The sequence below is a fragment of the Narcine bancroftii genome, chromosome 1, assembly GCF_036971445.1.
Source record: "Narcine bancroftii isolate sNarBan1 chromosome 1, sNarBan1.hap1, whole genome shotgun sequence".
Taxonomy (NCBI): Eukaryota; Metazoa; Chordata; class Chondrichthyes; order Torpediniformes; family Narcinidae; genus Narcine; species Narcine bancroftii.
The window spans coordinates 113283796-113310342 of NC_091469.1; the positions used below are offsets into that span (position 1 = coordinate 113283796).

Below are 26547 nucleotides of genomic sequence, written 5' to 3' on the forward strand. Positions count from 1 at the left end.
TGAGCAACTGTATTTTGTAAATTTTGTATTTTGTTACCTGGGTTTAAGCATCTAGAGTACAGGGAGAGATTGGGCAGATTAGGTCTTTATTCTTTGGAGCGTAGAAGGTTGAGAGGGGATTTGATAGAGGTATTTAAGATTATGAAAGGGATAGACAGAGTGGATGTGGATAGACTATTTCCGTTAAGAGTAGGAGAGATTGAAACAAGAGGACATGAGTTAAGAGTTAAGGGGCAGAGGTTTAGAGGTAACATTAGGGGGAACTTCTTTACTCAGAGAGTGGTGGCAGTGTGGAATGAGCTTCCGGGAGAAGTAGTGGCGGCGGAGTCAATTTTATTATTTAAGAAAAAGCTGGACAGGTATATGGATGAGAAGAAGGTGGAGGGTTATGGTCATTGTGCAGGTAGGTGGGTCTAGAGAGGAGTGTTTGGTTTGGTACGGACTAGGAGGGCCTAATGGCCTGTTTCCGTGCTGTAATTGTTATGTTATGTTATGTTATATAATATATTCTGCATTCAGTTTGGGGAGGTGGATGAGAACAATTCAACCAATCAAACAATTTTTGGTGATCAACTTCTGAGTATTGCATACAAGTAAATGTAAAGTATCTCCATCCCTCTCCTGAAATGACGTCGATTGTGCAAAGACTTCAGGTTATCAGCAAGTAGGTTATTCACTACAGGACATCAAAGGTCTCAAACCTTTGATGATGGGGAACTTGGAAATAATGAATGAAATATAGCATTTGTAGCATTGTTCAAGCAGGACTGAGTTGATGGTCCATCTCAGCTTCATCCTGAGATCCCGAACATCACAGAAAACAGCCTTTAGCCAATTTGGTTCAATCCATGAAATGTCAAGGAACAAATGAGAGTACTGGATACAGCAAACACAGCTCTCCACTCTCTCTATTATTGAATTGTTGATATCTAACAGAGGGTGATCGTTCCAGGTCCTCCTGAAGTCCATGATTATCTCCTATGTCTTGTTCATGTTTAGACAACAGGTTGGTGCACGCAAGAAAATATGAACTAAAAGTAGAAGTAGACTATTTGGTTCCATTCAAACCTCTTTTGCCATTTGGATCAATCATTCCTGATCTGATTGTAACCCCAACTCTGCATTTGTAACTACCTAAGCTAACTGTTCAACCCTTTGATTATCATATATTGAGCTCAAGTTTAGTTTCATCTGATTGTATACAAATATACAGTCTGTACAATCTGATGAAATAGGACATCTTTGGACCATAGTGCACACACACACAGGCAGAGAGTACTCCCTAAACACAAATATCATATAAATATAGCAATCCAAAATAAATATATATATAAATAATCTCCCAGCCTGACAGCCCTGGCTTTTATGCTCCTGTGCCTCTTTCTTGAAGGTAGTGTCTCAAAGATATTGAGGGCTGGATGGTAAAGGGTCATTAATGATTCTCTGAACTCTCTTTAAGTACAGCTCCTTGTATATGTCACCGATAGGGGGAAGAAAAACACCAGTGATCTTCTCAGCAGTTTTACTCACCCTCTATACTGACCTCTGATCTGATGCTTTTCAGCTACTATACCACACTATGATGTAGCCAGCCAGGACACTCCCTATTGTGTAACAGTGAATGCAACATGTTTACAGACCAAGATCAATCTGTGGACTCAGTGAGACAGGATAACAATATCCATATCAGCATAAAGTGAGCCTTGGCTCAGCAGTTGCCATTACCCCCATCCAGAGGCTGCTGCAGCCTTCTGCTGGGCTGCTGTCTGAGGTTTTCGACCACTACCGGGCCACGGATGGTAACCAGAGTCCTCCAGCCTATTTTTCAGGGAAACCCTTTCAGTCTACAGTTCCTTAGAGCCTTGACCCCAGCACCAACCACCACTATGCCCACTCTCCAAGCAGACATGCCTGCCGTGGATGCCCAAGCCAGCATGCGGCCCACCACTCCAGATCCTTGGACTACCTCCTTGACTCCTTGCCATCCTTCCAGCCTGACACAGCACCACCACCAGCAATGCAGATGGCCCTCATAGCTGTACCCCACTTTGAGGCTGCTGGCCACAACCCTGCTGACTCTAGCCTCCACCACCGACTCCTCTCATCACACTGCCATCCCTACCATGGGAAGGTGTCATCCATGACCACCAGGTCACAACAAGCTCTCTGCTGCCAGCAACATCCATTTGAGATGGACCTCAGCAACTTTCAAGAGGTCTGCTTCCTTTGTGATGTCTCCAGCATTGCCTTTCCTGTTCCTTGTCATTGCAAAGTCTATCCTTGATCCATTTCAATGTTCCTTCATTGCACCCACTTGGGTAAAGGTAACACCCATGTCAAGAGTGGCCACTGTGAGCTACAGCCACTCTGTCACATTGTGTTTATGCTTGCATATAATATGCTTGCATAAATTAATATTGCTTCCACTATTTTAATAGAGGGTCATAAATTTATGAAAACTGTTCAATTTTTATGTTTTTTTTAAGTGCAAGTGGCATAATGAAAAGTTATTTACACAGTGTGTGAAGCAGCTTTGGATTTATCAAAGTGACAGCAGTGGAAGCTTACAGCAGTGGGTAGTTAAGTGTTGGTAAAAGTAAAATGAAGCAGATCTCTCGGGGAACAGGTAGTTCCTCTGACAGAAAGCCAGCATCAACTCAATAGATCGAATGGCCTCCTTCCCGCAGCAACCATCTGTGATGTTATCCCTGTCAAGACACGTTATGCCCATTGCCATATAATAAAATCTCAACAGATGAGTTTTCCTCATTTCATGAGTGTGATGGTACAGATTCTATCACCAATTTGTTTATGTATATATTGTGGTATAAGATGGTCGTGGTTGGCTGAGAGCGTAGCCATGCCTACTGGCAAGTCTTAATGGGTTGCTCCTAGCCAGACCCAGATCATTCTGGACTGGTCGATCTACAGGTGATACACTCCAGTCTACTAGTTAATAAAAGCCTTGGTTTGGATCAACAAGCCTTTGATTCTTTCGACGTGCACTACGAGGTGTCCAAAGGGAAATTTACCAAGCAGCCCAATCTACTCTTACCTCTTTGACCTGTGGCGTACACAAAAGCCCTGGAGAAACTTAGCAGGCCATGCTGCATTCCTTTTTCACCTCTCTTTGACTTATGGCTTGTTGAAACATAAAACTACCCTGTGAAAATTGGAGCAAAATAAAGAGGTAGGACAAGAATTTTTTTTAAACCAAAAGTAGACTTTATTCACAATAAATTATTTACAAAATGAAAACCATTCAAATGATCTTCCAACCCTTAGTTTCATATCAGTACATTTCGATCATTGAACATTGTTACATTCATTTCTATTCACACCATTATTGTGGCATCTTGTCACTTCTTCCCCTTGGTCTCAGGATCTGAATATCCAGTAATCAAAGGATTCCAGACTGTGATCCTTCCTCACGACACCCTCAGGCTGGCCAATTCCAGATTCCCTCCCAAAACCCATGTTGGAGAGCACGTCCATCATATATTTATGCGATGTGATTAATACTAAGATGAAATAGACATTCTAATCACTCCATTGAAATCCAATTTAGTGTTTTCTTTCATCCACATGTTAGCATGACAGTGCTTTCCTTTGCCAGCATTTATTCTTCAAACAGTACCACAAATTGAAAATTAAATCATTTTTTTAATTTCAATGATGTTTGCAAGACTTACCCGTGTGAGTTTCAAATTGCAAGTTAGCTCACTCCAAGGACCTGGAAGAATTTTGGGAAAGGCACCATGTAAATGCAAAGCTAACCAATCAGTTATCAGCATCTAGAAATGGAGCTTGCAACATTGTTCTCTTAATGTCCTGTGATGAGCGAAGGCTTGTAGATGAAAATCAGTTTATGGCCCCAAGGCAGGTGTACAAACTTTCCTTATTCTGATTTCCAGTGGTACTACTTGAGCTTTCTTAATCCAAAGATTTGCAACATTTTATTGATTTGGTGCAATATTTTTGTGCACCTTTTCAATGCCTGAAATTAATTTCAACATCTTACATTGGTTCCTAGAATTGGATTTGGAGTTTATGTTCATGTTATGATACAGCTTTGTGTGTGGTTTCTCACAATGGAAAACTATTCAATTAAGATAAGTTTTTGGGATTGTCTGCACAAAATATTCAGGTCACCCACCGTTTCCTCATTCTTGTCAATTAAGAGATTTATTAATCTACTCAGATATTATTACTGGTAAACTGGCAAAGAGAGGATGTTCTGTCCCTCCCTAAAAGATTTGAACAAAACTAAACTAGCATTTATCATTTTGTTAGCAAGTTGTAAGATTAATGAAAAATGTGTGTAGTTTTTCGGGGGAAAATCCAGTCCCAGTTAAAACTGCAGTTAATTAATCACATGACAATTGGCTGGTTTATACACCTATTACTCTCAGGATCGAAGTTAACGGATTCAAAACAAAAATGTCAAGTATATTTTAGGCCACCTTTTTTTCCATACTTCTCCAACACCAGCCTCTCCTGGAAGCAGCCCCAACTCCTCCCCTCTTGCTTTAGTATTCATTTGGTTCTGAACTACATCCTCCTATCAGCAATGTTTCTCAAAGGCCCGCATGATAATCTCTCAGCCATTTTGAGGTGAGCAACTGAACTGGCTGCACACAGATGAGGCCATGCAGTGAAAATTGACCAGACTTCACATTGCCAACATCAACAGTAGTAATGTTATGTTGGGAGGTTCTGGGAGGAGTGTGGTTTGACACCCAATTTGCAGCCAAACTGATGTTCCATCAGATTTTTATACCTGTGAAGTGAGATTTATGCAGCTACTTTTATGTGTACCTCTCATGAAGTTGCTGTGACCTTGTTCTGTCACATTTACCAATCATGTAATTAGCTTGCATTCTGTGGAAGACACCTTTATTTCAAACAATTCAACAATCAGCTGTAAAAATGTGAATAAATATAACTGTTCCAGTCTAGAACACACTAAACCAGTTTTATTTAAATTATTGTTGACTGGCAGATTTGTAGGTGCTTAGCAGGAGGAATGCTGGAAATGTGTATGCTTGCAGCATAAGGGAAAATCACTGAGAGCAAAATTCCAAAGGAGCCAAGAGAAAATTATATTTGTACTCTTCCATGGATAACTGTTGAAGGTTTGTGCTATTTTTTTGAAAAACACACATGTAAACAGTTATTTAGAGTTACCAACAATGAACCCAACGGACAAATTTTAAACATAAATATAGCGCAATAACATGGTTTCATCCCACAAGTCCGCACTGCCCAATTCACACCCCATTGTAATGTGCGTCGAAAGAACCAAAGACTTGTTGATCCAAACCAAGGCTTTTATTAACTAAAAGACTGGAGCATATCACAAGTAGGTCGACCAGTCCAGAATGACCTGGTGTGGATAGGAACAATCCTTTAAGACCTGCCAGTAGGTGTGGCTTCACTCTCAGCCATTCACAATCATCCTACACTACCATCTGTACATAAACACATTGGTGGTAGAATCTGTACTATCACACCCATTAACTACACTCCTGGTACATTTAGAATGGCTTGAGGAAACTGGAGTCCCCAGTCAAAACCCACTCAGACACTGGGAGAACGTACAAACTCCTTACAGAGAGCATGGGACTTGAACCCTGGTCCAGTTCTGATTGCTGGTGCTTTAAAGGCATTGCATTCACCCAACCCTCATTTCAATTGATGATTTGCAAACCTTGCACAGTATGTGCTTGAATTTCCACTGTAGTTCTGGTTGAGAAGAGAGGGATGGGTTGGGGGGGGGGGGGGGGGCTGCAAACGGCAAATCAACCAGAAGTTAATTTGACATTTACTCCTGCAAATGACTGTGCTTGATTATGCACTTAATGTATTAATCTTATTTTATTATCGAAGGTTTAAGGTTAGAATCTTTAAGTTCCAGGGAATCCCCATTTCAGAATACCTCTCTTGGAACCAGCACATCAAGGCAACAGGGAAGATGGCACAGAAGATAATAAAGATAGCTGGGTTCACCATACACTTTAACCTTAATGAAGCTACCTATGAGAGGTGCTGCTCCAGAAGACAGCCAACATCACAAAGGACCTCCATCACTCTGGTCATAACCACTTCTCATAGCTATCTTTGGGTAAAAAGTACAGAAGTCTGAAGACCAGCACTTCACATCCAGCTATCAGCCTCTTGAACCTCCCCTTATCACATTAATTAGAAACTGTTAATACACACAAAAGGGCTGTCTGCACTTCTGCTAAGTCATTTTTTCTTTGCACTAGGACAACTGAATATTTATTAGCTTTTTTTTTTGTATTTATTTTCTCCTTTTTATTCAATTAAGTATACTATTAGCACTGTTATTTTCAGTTTTTTGGCAAAGAACCTGTATAGCTGCTGCAAATAAGAATTTTAACATTGATAAACTCATTATCATTTTCTATTTGGAAGCAATTGTGAAAACGATAGAGCGCCTCACAGTTCGGCGGGCAGCAACCTCCTTTGAAGAAGACCGCAGAGCCCACCTCACTGACAAAAGGCAAAGGAGGAAAAACCCAACACCCAACCCCAACCCACCAATTTTCCCCTGCAACCGCTGCAACCGTGTCTGCCTGTCCCGCATCGGACTTGTCAGCCACAAACGAGCCTGCAGCTGACGTGGACTTTTTACCCCCTCCATAAATCTTCATCCGCGAAGCCAAGCCAAAGAAAACATTAGTTAGATTATATTTAAGGATCTATTTAAATTAGTTTGCATAATCATGGCTGCACTATTTCCTGGCAGAAATGCAAGGAGTCAGCATAATTTTCACACTTCCTTCTAACTTATCAGGAGGCAATTTGGCCAATTGAGGGAACACCAGCTCTTAGAGCAATTCCACCCTTCCACTTATTTCCCTGTCTCAGATGTCTCCATAAAGTGCCCAACCAACTCTTCAGAAAGCCACAGAGGGCTAAATTAGAGTCCAATTAACGTAACAATCAGATGTTAGAGGATATCACATCTGTCACAGGAAAAAGGTTCAGCTCAAGCTTTACACAAACAGCACTGGAGATCGGAATTATACCCAGGTCACTGGACAGGAAGCTGTCACACTACCTGCAGCACATCTGTGCTGGCCGTGTCTTTATCCTGTGAGTAAATGGCTATATTATTAATATCTGCTTCTTTGGCTTGGCTTCGCGGACGAAGATTTATGGAGGGGGTAAAATGTCCACGTCAGCTGCAGGCTCGTTTGTGGTTGACAAGTCCGATGCGGGACAGGCAGAAATGGTTGCAGGGGAAAATTGGTTGGTTGGGGTTGGGTGTTGGGTTTTTCCTCCTTTGCCTTTTGTCAGTGAGGTGGCCTCTGCAGTCTTCTTCAAAGGAGGCTGCTGCTCGCCGAACTGTGAGGCGCCAAGATGCACGGTTTGAGGCGTTATCAGCCCACTGGCGGTGGTCAATGTGGCAGGCACCAAGAGATTTCTTTAGGCAGTCCTTGTACACTTCGCCATATAACACTATCTTGGGAAGGCGATGGTCCTCCATTCTGGAGACGTGACCTACCCAGCGCAGTTGGATCTTCAGCAGCATGGATTCGATGCTGTCGGCCTCTGCCATCTCGAGTACTTCAATGTTAGGGATGAAGTCGCTCCAATGAATGTTGAGGATGGAGTGGAGACAACGCTGGTGGAAGCGTTCTAGGAGCCGTAGGTGATGCCGGTAGAGGACGCATGATTCGGAGCCGAACAGGAGTGTGGGTATGACAACGGCTCCGTATACGCTTATCTTTGTGAGGTTTTTCAGTTGGTTGTTTTTCCAGACTCTTTTGTGTAGTCTTCCAAAAGCGCTATTTGCCTTGGCGAGTCTGTTGTCTATCTCGTTGTCGATCCTTGCATCTGATAAAATGGTGCAGCCGAGATAGGTAAACTGGTTGACCGTTTTGAGTTTTGTGTGCCCGATGGAGATGTGGGGGGGCTGGTAGTCATGGTGGGGAGCTGGCTGATGGAGGATCTCCGTTTTCTTCAGGCTGACTTCCAGGCCAAACATTTTGGCAGTTTCCGCAAAATGGGACGTAAAGCGCTGAAGAGCTGGCTCTGAATGGGAAACTAAAACGGCATCGTCTGCAAAGAGTAGTTCACGGACAAGTTGCTCTTGTGTCTTGGTGTGAGCTTGCAGGCACCTCAGATTGAAGAGACTGCCATCCGTGCAGTACCGGATATAAACAGCGTCTTCATTGTTGAGGTCTTTCATGGCTTGGTTCAACATCGTGCTGACGAAGATTGAAAAGAGGGTTGGTGCGAGAATGCAGCCTTGCTTCACGCCATTGTTAATGGAGAAGGGTTCAGAGAGCTCATTGCTGTATCTGACCCGACCTTGTTTGTTTTCGTGCAGTTGGATAACCATGTTGAGGAACTTTGGGGGGCATCCGATGCGCTCTAGTATTTGCCAAAGCCCTTTCCTGCTCACGGTGTCGAAGGCTTGGTGTGGTCAACAAAGGTGATGTAGAATCCTTTGTTTTGTTCTCTGCACTTTTCTTGGAGCTGTCTGAGGGCAAAGACCATGTCAGTAGTTCCTCTGTTTGCGCGAAAGCCGCACTGAGATTCTGGGAGAACATTCTCGGTGACACTAGGTATTATTCTATTTAGGAGAATCCTAGCGAAGATTTTGCCTGCAATGGAGAGCAGTGTGATTCCCCTGTAGTTTGAGCAGTCTGATTTCTCGCCTTTGTTTTTGTACAGGGTTATGATGATGGCATCACGAAGGTCCTGAGGCAGTTTTCCTTGGTCCCAACAAAGCTTGAAAAACTCATGCAGTTTGACATGCAGATTTTTGCCGCCAGCCTTCCATCCATAGCTGCTGCTTTGCCACTTTTCAGTTGTTCAATTGCCTTATATGTCTCTTCCCGTGTGAGGACCTCATCCAGCTCTAGCCTTAGAGGCTGTTGAGGGATTCAGTCCAGTGAGCAATCTAATTTAAACTTACAGAAAATGAATTTAAACTGTATATTGCATACTTTTTTTTTAAAAATCAGAATTTAAAAAAATGGTTGTTGGGCACTATCAGTTGCCCCAATAATTGCAATAACAAAGACTTGAGGGGAACGATAGGCTTCATTGCACAAAAGACTTGAGCTGGCAAAGATCTAAACTAGGGAAGTGCAGGGAAGCGAAAGGTGGCCTGACCTTTATGGCTTGGGTCCCAGGGGAGGAGTCCAGGTAAGAGTGTCATCATGGGGTGGGCCAGCCCAAGCCAATTAGCATGCACAATCCATACCATTACAATGGTCATACCTGTCCCTGTGTGCCAAAGGAAATCAGTATCTAATACTCTTACAAAAACAAATACCCAGTAGGGCCTGAGTTACCAACAAGAATATTAAAGTAGCATGAAACCTAACTTAGTGCTATTTTCCTCTATTTTGGCTAAATCTCCCTTGAATGAATCAATTAGGTTTATTGTCATGAACGTGTGTCATGAAGTTTGTTGTTTTGTGGCAGCAGAATAAGGTGCAAGATGACTATAAATTACAATTCCATAAATACAAGATTTAAAACAAATAACTAGAACAAAATAAAAGGTAGTGTCTGAAGGTCATTGTCCATTCATAAATCAGATGGTGGAGGGGAAGCTATTTTTGTTACTTTTCATGTGTTCAAGCTCCTATACCTCTTTCATGACAGAGACCGTCAGAAAAGGGCATGGCCTTGATGACAGAAGCTTAAGGCACCACCTTTTAAAGATGTCCTTAATGAAGGCTAATGCCCTTGATGGTGCTGGCTTTTCCATTCCTATACTTGGCACCTCCATACTAGACAGTGAGGCAACCAATCAGAATGCTCTCCACATTACACCTGTAAACTTTGCAAGAATCTTTGGTGACATTCCAAATCTCTTCAAGCTCCAAACAAATTATAACCACTGGCATGCCTTCTTCATGATGGTCCTTGGATAGGTTTTCTGAAATGTTGACACCCAGGAATTTGAAGTTTCTTTCCCTCTCACTGTTGACCCCTTGATGAGGGCTGGTTTGCATTCTCCACAATTAATTCCTTAGCTTTGCTGACGTGGAGTGCAAGGTTGTTGTTGTGATACCATTCAACTGTTTCACTCCAGTACGCTTCCAATGTTGCCATCTGTGATTCTGTCAACAACAGTGGGTCATTGGCAAATTGTAGAGAACATTTGAATTGTGGCTAGCCAGACAATCATGGGTGTAGAGAGAGTAGGGTACTGGGCTAAGCACACACCCTTGAAGTGTGCCTGTGTTAATTGTTAGTGAGGTGGAGTTGTTGCTACCAGTCCCCATTGACTGTGGTCTTCCAATGAGGAAGTGAAGCATCCAGTTGACTACTGTGACAAACAAATTGAATTTCTGGCACCATAGAATTTAAGAGTACCCAAATAATTATCTTAAAGAGGATTTTGATCGAAAAGCAAAGAATCAGATTGTGGAGGCAACGGCTTTTGCCACAATATGTTTTTTGACCAGGTTGAATCTTGTGTCAATCTGTATTCAAGGATTACATTGAGAGAACAAGGTGATAAAAGTCATAGTTAAAACAAGAAAGACCACAGACACTGTGGTTGTAGTTCACTACACAAAAGATATCTTTGCTACCCAAGAAACACTGAGTAACTTGCCAATTTTCTCCAACACTTTTGTTCAGAGAAAAGCAAAAGGTAAAGTTATGAACAAAACCATGATAGTTGTACAGTTAACCATATTCAGTACTGGAACCAATGCATTTTCTAAATTTCACCAAACGTGGGTGGAATAATTACCTCTATTTTATTGCAAGTGTCAAATCCTCAATAGTGAATGACAGTAAAAGAATGGGGGGAAAAAAAACCTCTATGATTTCTGAATTTCACTAAAAGACTTGAGATCGACAAAAAGCCTGTTTTTTGTAAACTAACTTCAGATGGATTTTTTTTTTAATGGTCTTCATTGCCATCTCCATCGCAATCACTGGAATCTAATCTTCAATGTAAAAATCATGCTTACTATACGAAAATTAACTGAAAGCATCAGTCACCATAATTCATTTCAAAATTGAATATTCGATTGATGCAGCCATTACTAGTATTGCCAGTCAGGGCCATGAACTTCCAATAAAGATTTATGATTTTTGAACTGCATGAAATCTTCAATAGCAATTGAAGATTTTTTTTTTAATTTCAATTTATCTTTTCAAATTTGAGCATAGTTTTCTTCAATCTTCAACAGGGCATTTGGTCTTTCTTTTAGTCATTCTCCATGATTAATTATTCATTAAGATGAAGTCCTGCAGATCATTATCAATATACACATTGTATCATTGTATCACATTGAATTAATATCAGTTCATCCCTTTGGCCTTTGGTGTTTTTTGCTACAATTCCACTTTTTAATCTTTCTTCAGCAACAAGATGAAACAGAATCATTAAGTATTGACAGACATGCCAAAAAATCAGATTATTGTGTTATCTAAGTTTTAGCAATGTTTTTGGGTTCATTGCCCTCCCAATTTGCTGTCACTTTTTCATTATCTGGCTGGATACATTTGCATCTACTTTTAGTCGAATAAGAATGACTTCTTTGTTATGAATTGTTGTTTGCAAACTTAACATCATGTTGGAGCAGATGCCTGAAAATTTCTTCTGATACTCAAAAGAATTTTTCTTTCCCTTTGGTGTTTGTGGCAATTAACACAGCAAATGGTTTGCATTAACAGTGATGGATACCTTGTAGTGTCTTGTCCATAGTAACGTGGAAAATCTTTGGTAATCATTTCACACAATGAGGTGGTCTTGTTTAGGATGTCTCCTTGTCCACAATTTATTTGATGCCATAGATAGGAAAGATATAAAACCAACCAGAAGATACTGAAGCTTTATAATTTCTAAATTTCACAGACAACTGCACCCCCTGTCAAAAGTGTCACATATATCCTGTGAAGTAGTCACTAGATAGCTTGTCTTTCACCTTGCAGTACCCTCTATACTTACAATTGTGTCGCCAAATTTCATTCCAATGCAATCTTCTTTCTTTTTTTTTCTTTTTTCTTTGGCTTGGCTTCGCGGACGAAGATTTATGGAGGGGGTAAAAAGTCGACGTCAGCTGCAGGCTCGTTTGTGGCTGACAAGTCCGATGCGGGACAGGCAGACACGGTTGCAGCGGTTGCAGGGGAAAATTGGTTGGTTGGGGTTGGGTGTTGGGTTTTTCCTCCTTTGCCTTTTGTCAGTGAGGTGGGCTCTGCGGTCTTCTTCAAAGGAGGTTGCTGCCCGCCAAACTGTGAGGCGCCAAGATGCACGGTTTGAGGCGTTATCAGCCCACTGGCGGTGGTCAATGTGGCAGGCACCAAGAGATTTCTTTAGGCAGTCCTTGTACCTTTTCTTTGGTGCACCTCTGTCACGGTGGCCAGTGGAGAGCTCGCCATATAACACGATCTTGGGAAGGCGATGGTCCTCCATTCTGGAGACGTGACCCATCCAGCGCAGCTGGATCTTCAGCAGCGTGGACTCGATGCTGTCGACCTCTGCCATCTCGAGTACAATGCAATCTACAATTTTGTTAATAACACCACCATTGTTGGCTTAATAATGGGAAATATTAAGTCAGAATATAGGGTGAAGATTGAGAATCTGGTTGTGTGGTGTCAGAATAACAATCTTACTCTCAATATCAGCAAGACAAAGGAGTTATTGTGGACTTCAGGTAGGCCAAGAGACATACACCTCTCTTCATTGATGAGATGGCAGTAGACAAGGTTAATTCCTTCAAGTTCCCTGGGAGTCCACATATCAGAGGACCTCTCCTGGAAGCCAGCACATTGTGGTACACCAACGCCACTACTTTCTGAAGAGATTTGGCTTGTCGTCAAGCACTCGATCAAACTTCTGAAGGTGCCATATCTCTACCTGGTTTGGAACCTCAAGTGCTCAGGAAAACAGAAGGCTGCAGAAAGACAAACCGAGTCAGGTCCATCATGGGTACAGACATTCCATCCATGAGAGGCACTGCTTCATGAGGGCTGCCAACACTGTAACCCTGGTCACCATCTCTTCTTGCTGCCATCCTCTGACAAAAGATGGAGAAACCTGAAATTCAGCACCTCTGGGCTCAAAAACCATTTTTATCCAACAGATAATCTGCTTTTGAAGTTCCCCATACTACTCGAAACCTAACCATAAATGATCCCACGACAATCAGAACCACAGAAATGTCGCTTTTCTCTCCTGCAGAAACTGCAACTGTGAATATATATTTATCTATCATTTAATATTTATCATCTCTTTTTATGCCTTGGATGTAGGGGTAATTTAATTTTTCCTCCTGTATGTATCTTAAGTACCTGTTTGGCTGCAGTAAGTAAGAATTTCAGTTCATCTGTACATTTTGTATGTGTATCTAACAATAAATTCACATTTGGCATATCGAGACTGGCTGAAGGGGTACCAGGTATCAGAACCGAGATGCAAGGGGGTGAGGAGGCACTGAGGAGTTCCGGACAGTGTCAAAGGTTCAGATCTGGAGCTCCGATCTCCAATGGTTTGAACTGTGCTGTGCATGGCTGAGAAATGCTGGAAGCAAATCTACAGATGCTCAGTGACTCCTTTGCTTTTTCTCTGACTGTAAGAGGCACCTCAGGCAATTTCTGGTGATGGCGAACCCGTCTGCCTTACAGCAGGCAAGAGCAATTTCATGTAATACGATTCTGTTTTATTACAATGACAAGAAATTGAATCTTGAAACGTCTTAACTGCATTAGGCATGGCTATAATCGTGAAATACAGCCACTTTGACTTGAATTCCTTAGAACATATTTCAATCTTTTTTTTTAAATATCCAACTCTTACTCTACCTGGATCTTTAGTACACATTCAACAGGTTGAGGCTTACAACAAATTGATTTTACATCTAGATTGTGTCATGAATGGAATTGAATTGTGCAACAATAAACAAATAAGTCAACAAATAAATAAAACATTGTAGGGAGTAGTGTAATTGTATACGTCGAGCAGAGTTTAGAGAAAATGACAAAACAATGCAGGGAATAGAGAAAAGAGAATACAAGGGCATCATCTTTTGTTAGAATGAAATACATTTAAGAGTCTAATAATGGTCGGAAAAAAAGTTCTGTTAAATCTGCAAATTTTTGCTCTCAAGCTTGTTTCTTTTCTGCCCAAGGAATATTTAATAATTTAGCAACTCTGAGACAGCAAGAGGTTAAGATGGAGCCGATGGAAGGGCAGTTGGTTTTCATGATGGCCCAAGGTATGTTTACCATTCTCTGCAGTTTCCTGTGGTCTTGGGCAGAGTGTTCCTGCACCAAGTCGTAATCCTCTTCATATCCTTGTATTGATCAGGAACATTTCTGCATGCTTTCCAATAGATGGTTAAGAGTGATTTTCAAGCATCCAAGCTTTTACTATAGCTTTAATTTTCTGAACCAACCTTGGCCTATTAATTTTGATCAATTGGTTAAACCTGCTACAATTAGAAACAATTTTATTTGTTGAAATTGTGGTGCCAAAGAATTAGTCTAGTTTTAAGTCTTTACCACTTCACCTGAACGTGTTGTCAAATTCACTGAACTGTGGCACTTTGTCAGACTTACACGGTTAGGTATTTTTGCCCACGATTAAGCAATATGTTGCCCTATCAGTGTTCAAGTCAATGTATTGACTATTTGATGATACAAAATCCATGAAGTCATTCTGCTTCTATCATTGTGACAGGTTAGAATGTTTGATCAACTAATACTCTTGTAATAGATGAAGAGACAATCAAAAGTGAGAGACAATTAATTTGGGTAGAGATTAAAAATAGTCCTAGAGTACCGAAAATCTGTGCCATCCAGCTAGCTGGAGTGTTCATGGACATTTTCCATCTTTTTTTTTAAACGACAGTCGAAGATTCCCAATGCTTCAAAAGGGCATCAATCATCCTGGTGCCCAAGAGCAGAGTGAGCTGGCTCAATGACTATCATGCAGTAACACTCACATTTACTGTGATTCGACTTAGGAGGTTCCTCATAGCCAGAATCAATGTGTACCTAAGAAGCTGGACCCACTACAATTCACCTACCGTCACAATCACGCCACAGCAATGCAATCTCACTGGCTCTCCACTCAGCCCTGGATCACCTAGAAAGAAAAAAGCAACATGTACATCAGCCTGTTTTTCCATCGACTACAGCTCAGCTTTCAACACCATCGTATTCTCAGTACTGGTCAGCAAGCTTCAAAATCTGGAACTCTGCACCTTCCTCTGAAACTGGATCCTTTCTTATATTTATTTTGCACTATGAATCATATTAATAACAACATCCACAAATGATCATCAACAATATATACACAGTGATACTTGTTCTCTTCCCCCACTTCCTCTCTCCCCTTCCACACCCCTCATCAAAAATCAATAAATGATACAACTCTTTTTTGGTTATTTCTTTGTTTTAAATGTTCTATCATCCACTGTCACATATTTAAATCTTATTGCGCTCATAATTATGTTGTTTTACGAGATGGAGGTTTGTGGTCGTCGTTCTCCAACATATTTTATGTTTGGTTCCCAAATTTGTTCAAATAATGTACACTTGTCTTTCAGATTGTATGTATTTTTTTTCTAATGGAATACACTTGTTCATTTCTGTTTACCACTGTTGTATTTTAAGATTTATTTCCAATTTCCAAGTTGTCATAATACATTTTTTGGCTACTGCTACCGGTATCATAGTAAATTTTATTTGGGCTTTGTCTAATTTTAGTCCTAATTTTTTGGCTTTTATATTACAGAAATTTTTTTGGATTTTTTGGTATATTATTTTGTGTGATTTTGTTTAATATTAGGTTTAGATCTTCCCAGAAAGTTTTTACTTTTGAGCATTTCCAAATTGCATGTAATGTTGATCCAATCTCTTGTTTGCAACGAAAACATCTATCTAAAGCTGTGGGGTATCATTCTTTTAATTTCTGAGGAGTAATGTATAATCTGTGTAGCCAGTTATATTGAATCATACATCATCTACTATTTAACGTGTTTCTCATTGTTCCTATACATAACTTCTCCCATGTTTCATTCTTTATCTGTGTTTAAATCTTTTTTCCCCAACTTTGTTTTGGTTTATACTTTATTTCATCTTTATATTGCAATTTGATGTACATGTTTGTAATAACTTTTTAAATTATTGTGTCTGTAATTAATATGCATAGTTCCTACTTTCTGGTAATCTCAAGCTATTTCCCAATATATTTTTTAGATAAGTTTTCAGTTGGCGATATGTAAACATTGTACTTTGTATTATTTCCATATTTATCTTTTAATTCCTCAAATGTTAATAGAAGATTGCTTTTTGAGAAATAATTTATTTTCTTGATTCCTTTTCTATCCCATTCCTTGAAAAATAAATCATCTATTGTAAAGGGGATTAATGGATTTTGTGTTAATATTATTTTAGGTATTTGATAATTTATCTTTTTTTTTCATCCAGGTGTATTCTTTTCCATAATTTAAGTATATGATGTAGTTCTGGTGAATTGTTATTGCACCAATGTTTCATCCCATTTATAAAGTATGTGTTCTGGGATATTTTCTCCCAATTTATGTCATTCTATCTTAGTCCAGTCTGGTTTCTCTTCTCTCTGATAAAAATCTGATAAGTACTTTAATTGTGCCACCCTGTAGTAATTTTTGAAGTTTGGTAGCTGTAACCCTCTTTGTTTGCTATTCCATGTTAATTTTTCTAGCACTATTCTTGATTTCTTACCTTTCCATAAAAAAATTCCTTACTATTTTCTTCAATTTTGTAAAAAAATTCTCTGTCAGGGGAATTGCACTCGTGGAAACACATTCATCTTAATATAGTTTACTCTTCCTATTGAAGTTAACAATAGTTCTTTACAATTCTCTAAATCTTCTTGTATTTTTTTAATTAAGCGTGACATCATGCTAATGGAGTAGTGGCCATAGATGAATAGCCCTCTGCAGAGAAAAAAAAACAAAGCTGGACAGAAAAAAACACAAGGCCTGAAAGATAAAGAAACCAAGAAAACCCAAGAGATGGCACCAAAAAAGGAAAAGACCAAAAAACAGCAAAGAGGTATGCCTTACCTTAAAAAAAAACAGTTGATCCCCAAAGCTATCAGAAGCCCAGCTGGACAACTGCCCTCCTTGGAAAGAACTACAAAAATGGCTCACTGAGCCACAAAAAGCACAACCATGCATGCGCGAAGAATTGCGCATGTGCGGTACAACAAAATGGACACTGATGGGAGGGGGGGGCCCCAGCAAGGAACTGTCAGAAAGAATCAGGCAGATGACATCACAGCAAGAAGAGATGAACAGAAGACAAGAGGAGTTGGTGAGGGAAGATTAAAAACAATACAGAAAAGAGGAAGGTAAAAAAGATAACAGTTAATAGATAGATAAAATATCCTTTAATGTCTTAATTTGCTCATTAAAATATTAACAACAGAATTTAACACAATAGAAATAAAAATGGAAAAAGCTGAAGATAGAATGCAAAATCTAGAGTTGGCCATAGCAAATATAGGAAAAAGAATAGATGAAGTGGAAGAAAGTCAAAGCTATACAATTAGAAATGAATGAACTAAAAGAAAAGCTGAAAGATAGAGACAAAGAAATTAAAGAGATAAAAGATCAGTTAACTCAAAAAATTGATGTCTTAGAGAATTATAACAAACAAAACAATATAAAAATAGTAGGCGTACAAGAAGGCACAGAAGGATCAGACATAAAGGAGTTCATAAAAAGATGGATCCCACAAGTCTTGGAAGCAGTAGAACTACAAGACAAAATAGAAATTGAAAGAGCACATAGAACATTGGCACCAAAGCCTTATTCAAATCAAAAATCACGTTTCATAATAATAAAATTACTAAGACACATAACAAGAGAAAAAAAAAGATTAGAGCAGGCAAAAGAAAATAAAAGAAAATAAGCAGCCTCTGGAATATAAAAGACAAAAAATATTTTTTCTATCCAGACATCAGCTTCGAGCTCTTAAAGAAATGGAAAGAACTTGACAAAGCAGACACTATGGAAAAAAGGATATAATTTTGATCTATGACATCCAACAATATTAAAAGTATTAATTCCAGGGATAAAAAATAGACTGTTCTCAGACCTGAAGGATGTCCAAAACCTTGCTAAACAACGGCCGAACAGTCATCAAAATGAAAAGTATTAAAAACTATCAAAACAATGTATAGGGATTAATTGTAAAGATTATAATGTAAATGGAAAGTTGAAGTTTGAAAAAGATAAGGGGGAAAAATCTGTTACATTTTTGCAAAATATATAGTGTTTCTCAAGGGGGGGGAGAACTAGGGAGAGGAAAATAACTACTACCGCAAAATCTGTTGACACTTGCGGTTATTACCACAACCCAAATAGATAAGGGAATTGTGGTTGTCTGGGAAGGAGCCAGAGATAACCAATACAGGGAGGACTTTTATTTATTTTGAATAGGGATATTTTGCATTAATTTTAGTAGGGGTTTCTAGGATAATTTGTTTTTTTAACTGTGTTGTCGTGTATTGAAATGTGCAAAAATAATTTTTTTTAAAAATTGAAAAAAGATGGAAGAGATGAAGAGACAAGAGAGAATTGAAAGAGAGGTACAAGATGGGTACATTAAATTTCATGACTATAAATATTAATGGAATACACAACCAAATTAAAAGAGGTTACTGACATTACTTAAAAAAGAAAAAAAATGACATTGCTTTTGTGCAAGAAACAGAGATAGAACACAGTAAATTGAAAAGAGACTGGGCAGGCTATGTAGTGGCATCATCATAAAATTCAAAATCCAAGCAAGTAGCTATATTAGTCAACAAAAATCTACCAATCAGCATAAAATAATAACACATCCACCAGGTAGATAGGTAATGACAAAATGCCAGATTTATTCTGAATTTTGGAATTTACTAAACATCTATGCACCTAACAAAGAAAACCAGCTATTCATGCAAAACATCTTCCTAATGATAGCAGGGACATATCTTGCTTGGAGGGGATTTTAGGAAGTAGAACAGTTAGAAAAAAAGATAACAATCATAGAAAAGGAATTAGCTGAAAGAGAAAATACAGAGAAAAAGAACTGACAGAACAAATTAAAATATGAAGGATTACAAACATAAAGTAGAGAAAAATATAATGAAAACAAATCAAAATTATGAACTGGGAGAGAAAACACAAAATATCAGCCTGGCAACTTAAAACAGAACAAGCTAAAAGAACCATTCTAGCGACAAGAAAAAGATGTTAACCAGATCACATATAGAGATTGATGAAAAATTTTAAAATATTCTATAAACAATTATAACTGAAAATAAAGAAAAAAAAATGACAAAATTGAACTACCACATCTACAAATAGAACAAAATAAATTGACAGAACCTTTTAAGACTGATATATTAATAAAAGATTTATTAATAAAACTACCAAACAATAAAACACCAGGTGAAGATGGATTCCCTAATAGAGTTTTATAAAATTTTTAAGGATCTATTAATCCATCCCCTCCTAGAAGTAATAAATCAAGTAGAAAAGACTCAAAATTTACCAGAATCATGTAAAACAGCAATAATTACTGTAATCCCAAAAGAGGGAAAAGACCCACTATTGCCATCTTCAGACAGAAAGATGTCATTATTGAATATTGATTATAAATTAATAGCAAAATTATTAGCAAACAGGCTGAATGACTGTGTACCAAAACTAGTAAGGCAAGACCAATTTGTTATAAAAGACGGGCAACTGATAATGTTTGTAAACTTATTAATTTAGTAGATGAAGCACAAATAAATAAAATGACAATGGTAGCTGTTACATTAGACGCAGAGAAAGCCTTTGATAGGGTAGAGTGGAACTATTTGTTTAAAGAGTTGCAGAAATTTAAACTACTGGAAAAATTTATTATCTACATTATAGCATTATATAATGGACCATTAGCAAAGGTTGTAATAAATGGATATGTATCAGATCACTTTCAATTAAGAGGTCAACAAGACAGGGATGCCCATTATCCCCTTCACAGTTCGCTTTGGTTATTGAACCACTAGCGGAGTTGATAAGGAAGGAAACTATGATAAAAGGAAAAAAAATAGAAGAGAGAATATAAAATCAGCCTATTTGCAGATGACGGCATAGTATATTTAACAAAACCAGATAAGTCAATAAAAAAAACTAAATATGAAACTGAAAGAATATGGAGAGATATCAGGGTACAAAATTAACACCAATAAAAGTGAAGTGATGCCAATGAACAAAACTGATCATTCAGAATTTTAAATAGATACCTTTTTCAAATGGCAATCACAGCCAATATGTTACCTTGGTATCAAAATAGATAACAACCTAAAACATTTATACAAATTAAACTATGAACCATTAAAAAATACTGCAACTGGAGGTTTGCTTTTATTATCGATAGACAGAAAGTGCAAATTAGAAACAATGCCTCCTCCTCACTGACAATCAACATGGGTGCACCTCAAGGATGCGTGCTTAGCCCACTACACCCATGACTTGTTTGGCTAGGGACAGTTCAAATGGCATCTACAAATTTGCCAATGTCGGCAGAATTACAGATGGCAATGAGGAAGCGTGCATAGTGAGATAGATATGCTAGTTGAGTAGTGACGACAGGGAGAGCAGCGGCGGCCCCGGCCCCGGTCCGGGCAGAGGGTAGGCGGCGGCGGCCCCAATCCGGGCAGGAGCAAGGGGAGGCCCCGGCCTCGGTCGAGTGAGGCAGACGGAGGCCCCGGTCCGGGCAGAGAGTTGGAGACGAAGGCCCCGGTCCGGGCAGAGAGTTGGAGGAGGAGGAGGCGGCGGCCCCAGTCCGGGCAGTATGGGCCGACCAAGGAGGGGAGGCAGGCCCCTCCAGCCCCGGTAAGAAAACTGCATAGGAGAAGGCCACTCCGATATAAAACCTACGAGCCAAGGACCTCGCTGCCACGTCCCAGCTTGCTTGGCCATGGCACACGAACCATGGATGTAAAGGGTGGGGCCAGTACTGCGCACACTGCACTCCACCTAAAAGCTCCTTTGCGCAGGCCCGAGGACAGGTCCACGTCCTCCCCCTCCACGTCCTCCCCCTCCACGTCCTCCCCCTCCATGTCCTCCCCCTCCACGTCCTCCCCCTCCACGTCCTCCCCTCCACGTCCTCCCCCTCCACGTCCTCCCCTTCCACGTCCTCCCCTTCCACGTCCTCCCCCTCCACGTCCTCCCCCTCAAAAGATGCTCACAAACTCAAGCTAGCATGCTGGAACATCAGAACCATGCTAGACAAAGCTGACAGCCACCAACCTGAACGTCGGTCTGCCCTCATTGCTCATGAACTCCTCAGACTTGACATCGACATAGCCGCTCTCAGTGAAGTCCGCCTGGCAGATGTAGCCAGCCTCCAAGAACGCGGCGCAGGCTATACACTCTACTGGTCTGGCAAGCCTTTGGATGAACAACGCCTCTCTGGTGTAGGCTTTATGGTCAAGAACTCCATTGCCTCCAAACTCGAAAACCTCCCGACAGGCCACTCGGACCGGATCATGTCCATGTGTATCCCCCTTCAAAACAAGCGTCGCATCACCCTCATCAGTGTCTATCCTCCAACCCTCCAGGCAGAACTAGCAGAAAAGGACAAGTTCTACACTGACCTGCGCAACCTCATTCAACGCACCCCTACAGCCGACAAGGTTGTCAACCTTGGCGACTTCAACGCTCGCGTCAGCAAAGACTCAGAAACCTGCCCAGGAATCCTGGGCAAGCATGGTGTCGACATGTGCAACGACAATGGGCGCCTCCTGTTGGAGCTCTGCGCAGAACAGCAGCTTGTCATTACAAACACCCTTTTTCAGCAGAGGGACAGCCTGAAGACTACCTGGATGCATCCCCGATCCAAACACTGGCACCTCCTGGACTACGTCCTGGTGAGAGAAAGAGACAAACAAGATGTGCTCCACACCAGGGTCATGCCCAGCACGGAATGTCACACTGATCACCGGCTGGTTCGCTGCAAGCTCAACCTTCACTTCAAGCCAAACCCCAGGAACAGTAGAGCCCCTAGAAAGAGGTTCAATGTTGGAAACCTGTAGTCAGACGAAGTGAGAGGAAACTTCCACGCAAACCTCAAAGCAAAGCTCGACGATGCAATCCACCTCACGGACTCGTCCCCTGAAACCATCTGGGATCAGCTGAAGACTACCATACTGCAATCCACTGAAGAGGTACTGGGCTTCTCCTCCAGGAAAAACAAGGACTGGTTCGATGATAACAGCCAGGAAATCCAGGAGCTGCTGGCAAAGAAGCGAGCTGCCCACCAGGTTCACCTTACAAAGCCGTCCAGTCCAGAGAAGAAACAAGCCTTCGGTCGCGCATGCAGCCATCTTCAGCGCAAACTCCGGGAGATCCAAAATGAGTGGTGGACTAGCCTCGCCAAGCGAACCCAGCTCAGCGCGGACATTGGCAACTTCAGGGGATTCTACGAGGCTCTAAAGGCTGCGTACGGCCCCTCACCCCAAGTCCAAAGCCCGCTGCGCAGCTCAGACGGCAAAGTCCTCCTCAGCGACAAGATCTCAATCCTCAACCGATGGTCAGAACACTTCCAATCTCTTTTCAGTGCAAACCGCTCAGTCCAAGATTCCGCCCTGCTCCAGCTCCCTCAACAGCCCCTAAGGCTAAAGCTGGATGAGGTCCTCACCCAGGATGAGATGTATAAGGCAAACTGAACAACTGAAAAGTGGTAAAGCAGCAGGTATGCATGGAATCCCCCCAGAGGTCTGGAAGGCTGGCGGCAAAACTCTGCATGTCAAACTGCATGAGTTTTTCAAGCTTTGTTGGGACCAAGGAAAACTGCCTCAAGACCTTCGTGATGCCATCATCATCACCCTGCACAAAAACAAAGACGAGAAATCAGACTGCTCAAACTACAGGGGAATCACGCTGCTCTCCATTGCACGCAAAATCTTCGCTAGGATTCTCCTAAATAGAATAATACCTAGTGTCGCCGAGAATATTCTCCCAGAATTACAGTGCGGCTTTCGCGCAAACAGAGGAACTACTGACATGGTCTTTGCCCTCAGACAGCTCCAAGAAAAGTGCAGAGAACAAAACAAAGGATTCTACATCACCTTTGTTGACCTCACCAAAGCCTTCGACACCGTGAGCAGGAAAGGGCTTTGGCAAATACTAGAGCGCATTGGATGCCCCCCAAAGTTCCTCAACATGATTATCCAACTGCACGAAAACCAACAAGGTCGGGTCAGATACAGCAATGAGAACTCTGAACCCTTCTCCATTAACAATGGTGTGAAGCAAGGCTGTGTTCTCGCACCAACCCTCTTTTCAATCTTCGTCAGCATGATGCTGAACCAAGCCATGAAAGACCTCAACAATGAAGACGCTGTTTACATCCGGTACTGCACGGATGGCAGACTCATGAGGCGCCTGCAAGCTCACACCAAGACACAAGAGAAACTTGTCCGTGAACTACTCTTTGCAGATGATGCTGCTTTAGTTGCCCATTCAGAGCCTGCTCTTCAGCGCTTGACGTCCTGCTTTGCGGAAACTGCCAAAATGTTTGGCCTGGAAGTCAGCCTGAAGAAAACTGAGGTCCTCCATCAGCCAGCTCCCCACCATGACTACCAGCCCCCCCACTTCTCCATCGGGCACACAAAACTCAAAACGGTCAACCAGTTTACCTATCTCGGCTGCACCATTTCATCAGATGCAAGGATCGACAACGAGATAGACAACAGACTCTCCAAGGCAAATAGCGCCTTTGGAAGACTACACAAAAGAGTCTGGAAAAACAACCAACTGAAAAACCTCACAAAGATTAGCATATACAGAGCCATTGTGATACCCACACTCCTGTTCGGCTCCGAATCATGGGTCCTCTACCGGCATCACCTACGGCTCCTAGAACGCTTCCACCAGCGTTGTCTCCGCTCCATCCTCAAAATTCATTGGAGCGACTTCATCCCTAACATCGAAGTACTCGAGATGGCAGAGACTGACAGCATCAAGTCCACACTGCTGAAGATCCAGCTATGCTGGGTGGGTCACGTCTCCAGAATGGAGGACCATCGCCTTCCCAAGATCGTGTTATATGGCGAGCTCTCCACTGGCCACCGTGACAGAGGTGCACCAAAGAAGAGGTACAAGGACTGCCTAAAGAAATCTCTTGGTGCCTGCCACATTGACCACTGCCGGTGGGCTGATATCGCCTCAAACCGTGCATCTTGGCGCCTCACAGTTCGGCGGGCAGCAACCTCCTTTGAAGAAGACCGCAGAGCCCACCTCACTGACAAAAGACAAAGGAGGAAAAACCCAACACCCAACCCCAACCAACCAATGTTCCCCTGCAACCGCTGCAACAGTGTCTGCCTCTCCCGCATCGGACTTGTCAGCCACAATCGAGCCTGCAGCTGACGTGGACTTTTACCCCCTCCATAAATCTTCGTCCGCGAAGCCAAGCCAAAGAAAAAAAAATGTCACAACAACCTTGCACACAACAATTAGCAAAACTAAGAAACTGATTGTGAACTTTGGGATCAGTTGTAGAATGGATAAAGGGCTTCAAATTCCTGGGTGTCAACATCTCTGAAGATCTATCCTAGGGCTTTCATATCAATGCAATCATGAAAAAGGCTTGACAGGAGCAATATTTTAATGAGGAGTTTGAGGACTTTTGGCATGTCACCAAAGATTCTTGTAAATTTCCACAAGTGTACTGTGGAAAGCATGGGACAACATGGTTAGCGTAGTGGTTAGTGCAATGCTGTGACAGTGCCAGCGATTGGAATCCCACACTGTCTGAAAAGAGTTTGTATGTTTTCCCCGGCAGCTCTGGTTTCCTCCAGCCATTCAAAATGTACCGGGGTTTGTAGATCACTTGGGTGTAATTGGCAGCATGGGCTCATGGGCTGAAATGGTCTGCAACCATTCTGTATGTCTGAATTTAACAAATATATTAAATTATTTTTTTTTTAAATTTGACTAGTTTCATTACTGTCTGGTATGGAGGTACCAATGCACAGGTCAGAAAAAGGCTACAGAGTTGTGAACTCTGCTAGTGCCATCATGGCATCCACCAAAGACAGAAGAGGCATTATCTCAAGAAAGCAGCCTTTATCCTCAAGAACCCTCATCACCAAGGTCATACCCTCTTCTCACTGCTACCATCAGGAAGGAGGTACAGGAGCCTGAAGACAAACACCCAATGGCACAATAACAGCTTCTTCTCCTCTGCCATCAGATTCTGAATGGACAATCAAGCACAAACTCTACCTCACTTTTCTCTTCCTTTGCACTAATTTATCTATTTTTAAAAAATGTAATTTAAAGCAATTTTGCATCTGTTATACTGCTGCAAAACAACAAATTTTGTGACATGTTCATGAAAATAAATTCTATTCTGATAGCATGGGGAAAAGAATCTCTGGTGGGGTGGTTTACAGGTCACCAAATAATAACATTACTGTGGAACATGCAATAAACCATGAAATATCTGACACATGAATGAACAGAAGGTGTCAAGAGGGACTTTAACTTGTTCATTGATTGCTTGAATCAAATTGTTCAAGGCAATTATGAGGAGTGTGAAAGTACAGATTCTATCACCAATGTGTATATGTACAGATGGTAGTGTAGGATGACTGTGATTGGCTGAGAGTGTAGCCACACCTAGTGGCAGGTCTTAAAGGATTGCTCCTAGCCAGACCAGGTCATTCTGGACTGGTCGACCTACTTGTGATATGCTCCAGTCTTTTAGTTAATAAAAGCCTTGGTTTGGATCAACAAGTCTTTGGTTCTTTCGACGCACATTACAAGGAGGACTTCATAGAATGCATCCATGGTAGCTTTGTTGAATAGCATGTTATTGAAAATCTACAAGGGATCATGTTATCAATGATATAGGTAAAACTAATGATCTTGAAATTAGGGAACCTCTTGGAAAGAGTAATTACAGTACGATTGAATTTCTCGTACAAATGGAGAGTGCAATAGTTTGAACTAAAACTAATCAAGGAAGATTACAAATGGATGAGGGAGGAGTTGGCTAGAAATAAAGGCCCATATGGTAGGACAGTTGAGAAACAATGGAAGGCTTTCAAAGTGATTTTCAGAGCTTAGCGAAGTTTATTTGAGAAAAACCATGAGAGTAAGTGCAGGGAGAGACAGACTTAGATCACTAAGGAAATTAAGGAAGGAATCAAAGTAAAAGCTCATGCTCACGAAAGTTGCCAAGAGCAGTGGGAAACTGGAAGGCTGGGAAATCTTTAAAAAGCATCAAAGAACCACGAAACAATCTACAAAGAACGAAAATCTAGATTGTAAAAATAAAAAAGTACAAAATATTAAAAAACTGACAAAAGTTTTTTTTCATTAAGTGAAAAGGGATAGCTAAAGTAAACATATGTTCCTTTGAAGATGAGAAAGACCATTTTGTGTTAGTCTTCACAGTTCTGGCCATGATGAGAGCAGGGGACCTCAATAAAGAAGTAATGTCAAGCAAACAAGTGAATCTAAAAGCAGATAGGTCGCATAGCCCTGATGGAATGAA

General features: G+C 41.1%; 1 long non-coding RNA gene across 2 annotated transcripts in view; it reads right to left on the reverse strand.

The window, feature by feature from the left end:
- LOC138762804 (uncharacterized) overlaps positions 1 to 26547 on the reverse strand; it is a 311006-nt gene that overhangs the window by 236026 nt on the left and 48433 nt on the right. For both annotated transcript variants that reach the window (XR_011357162.1, XR_011357171.1), the window contains exon 2: positions 15042 to 15100. This is a non-coding gene — a long non-coding RNA (uncharacterized lncRNA). The remainder of the gene's footprint in view (positions 1 to 15041; positions 15101 to 26547) is intronic.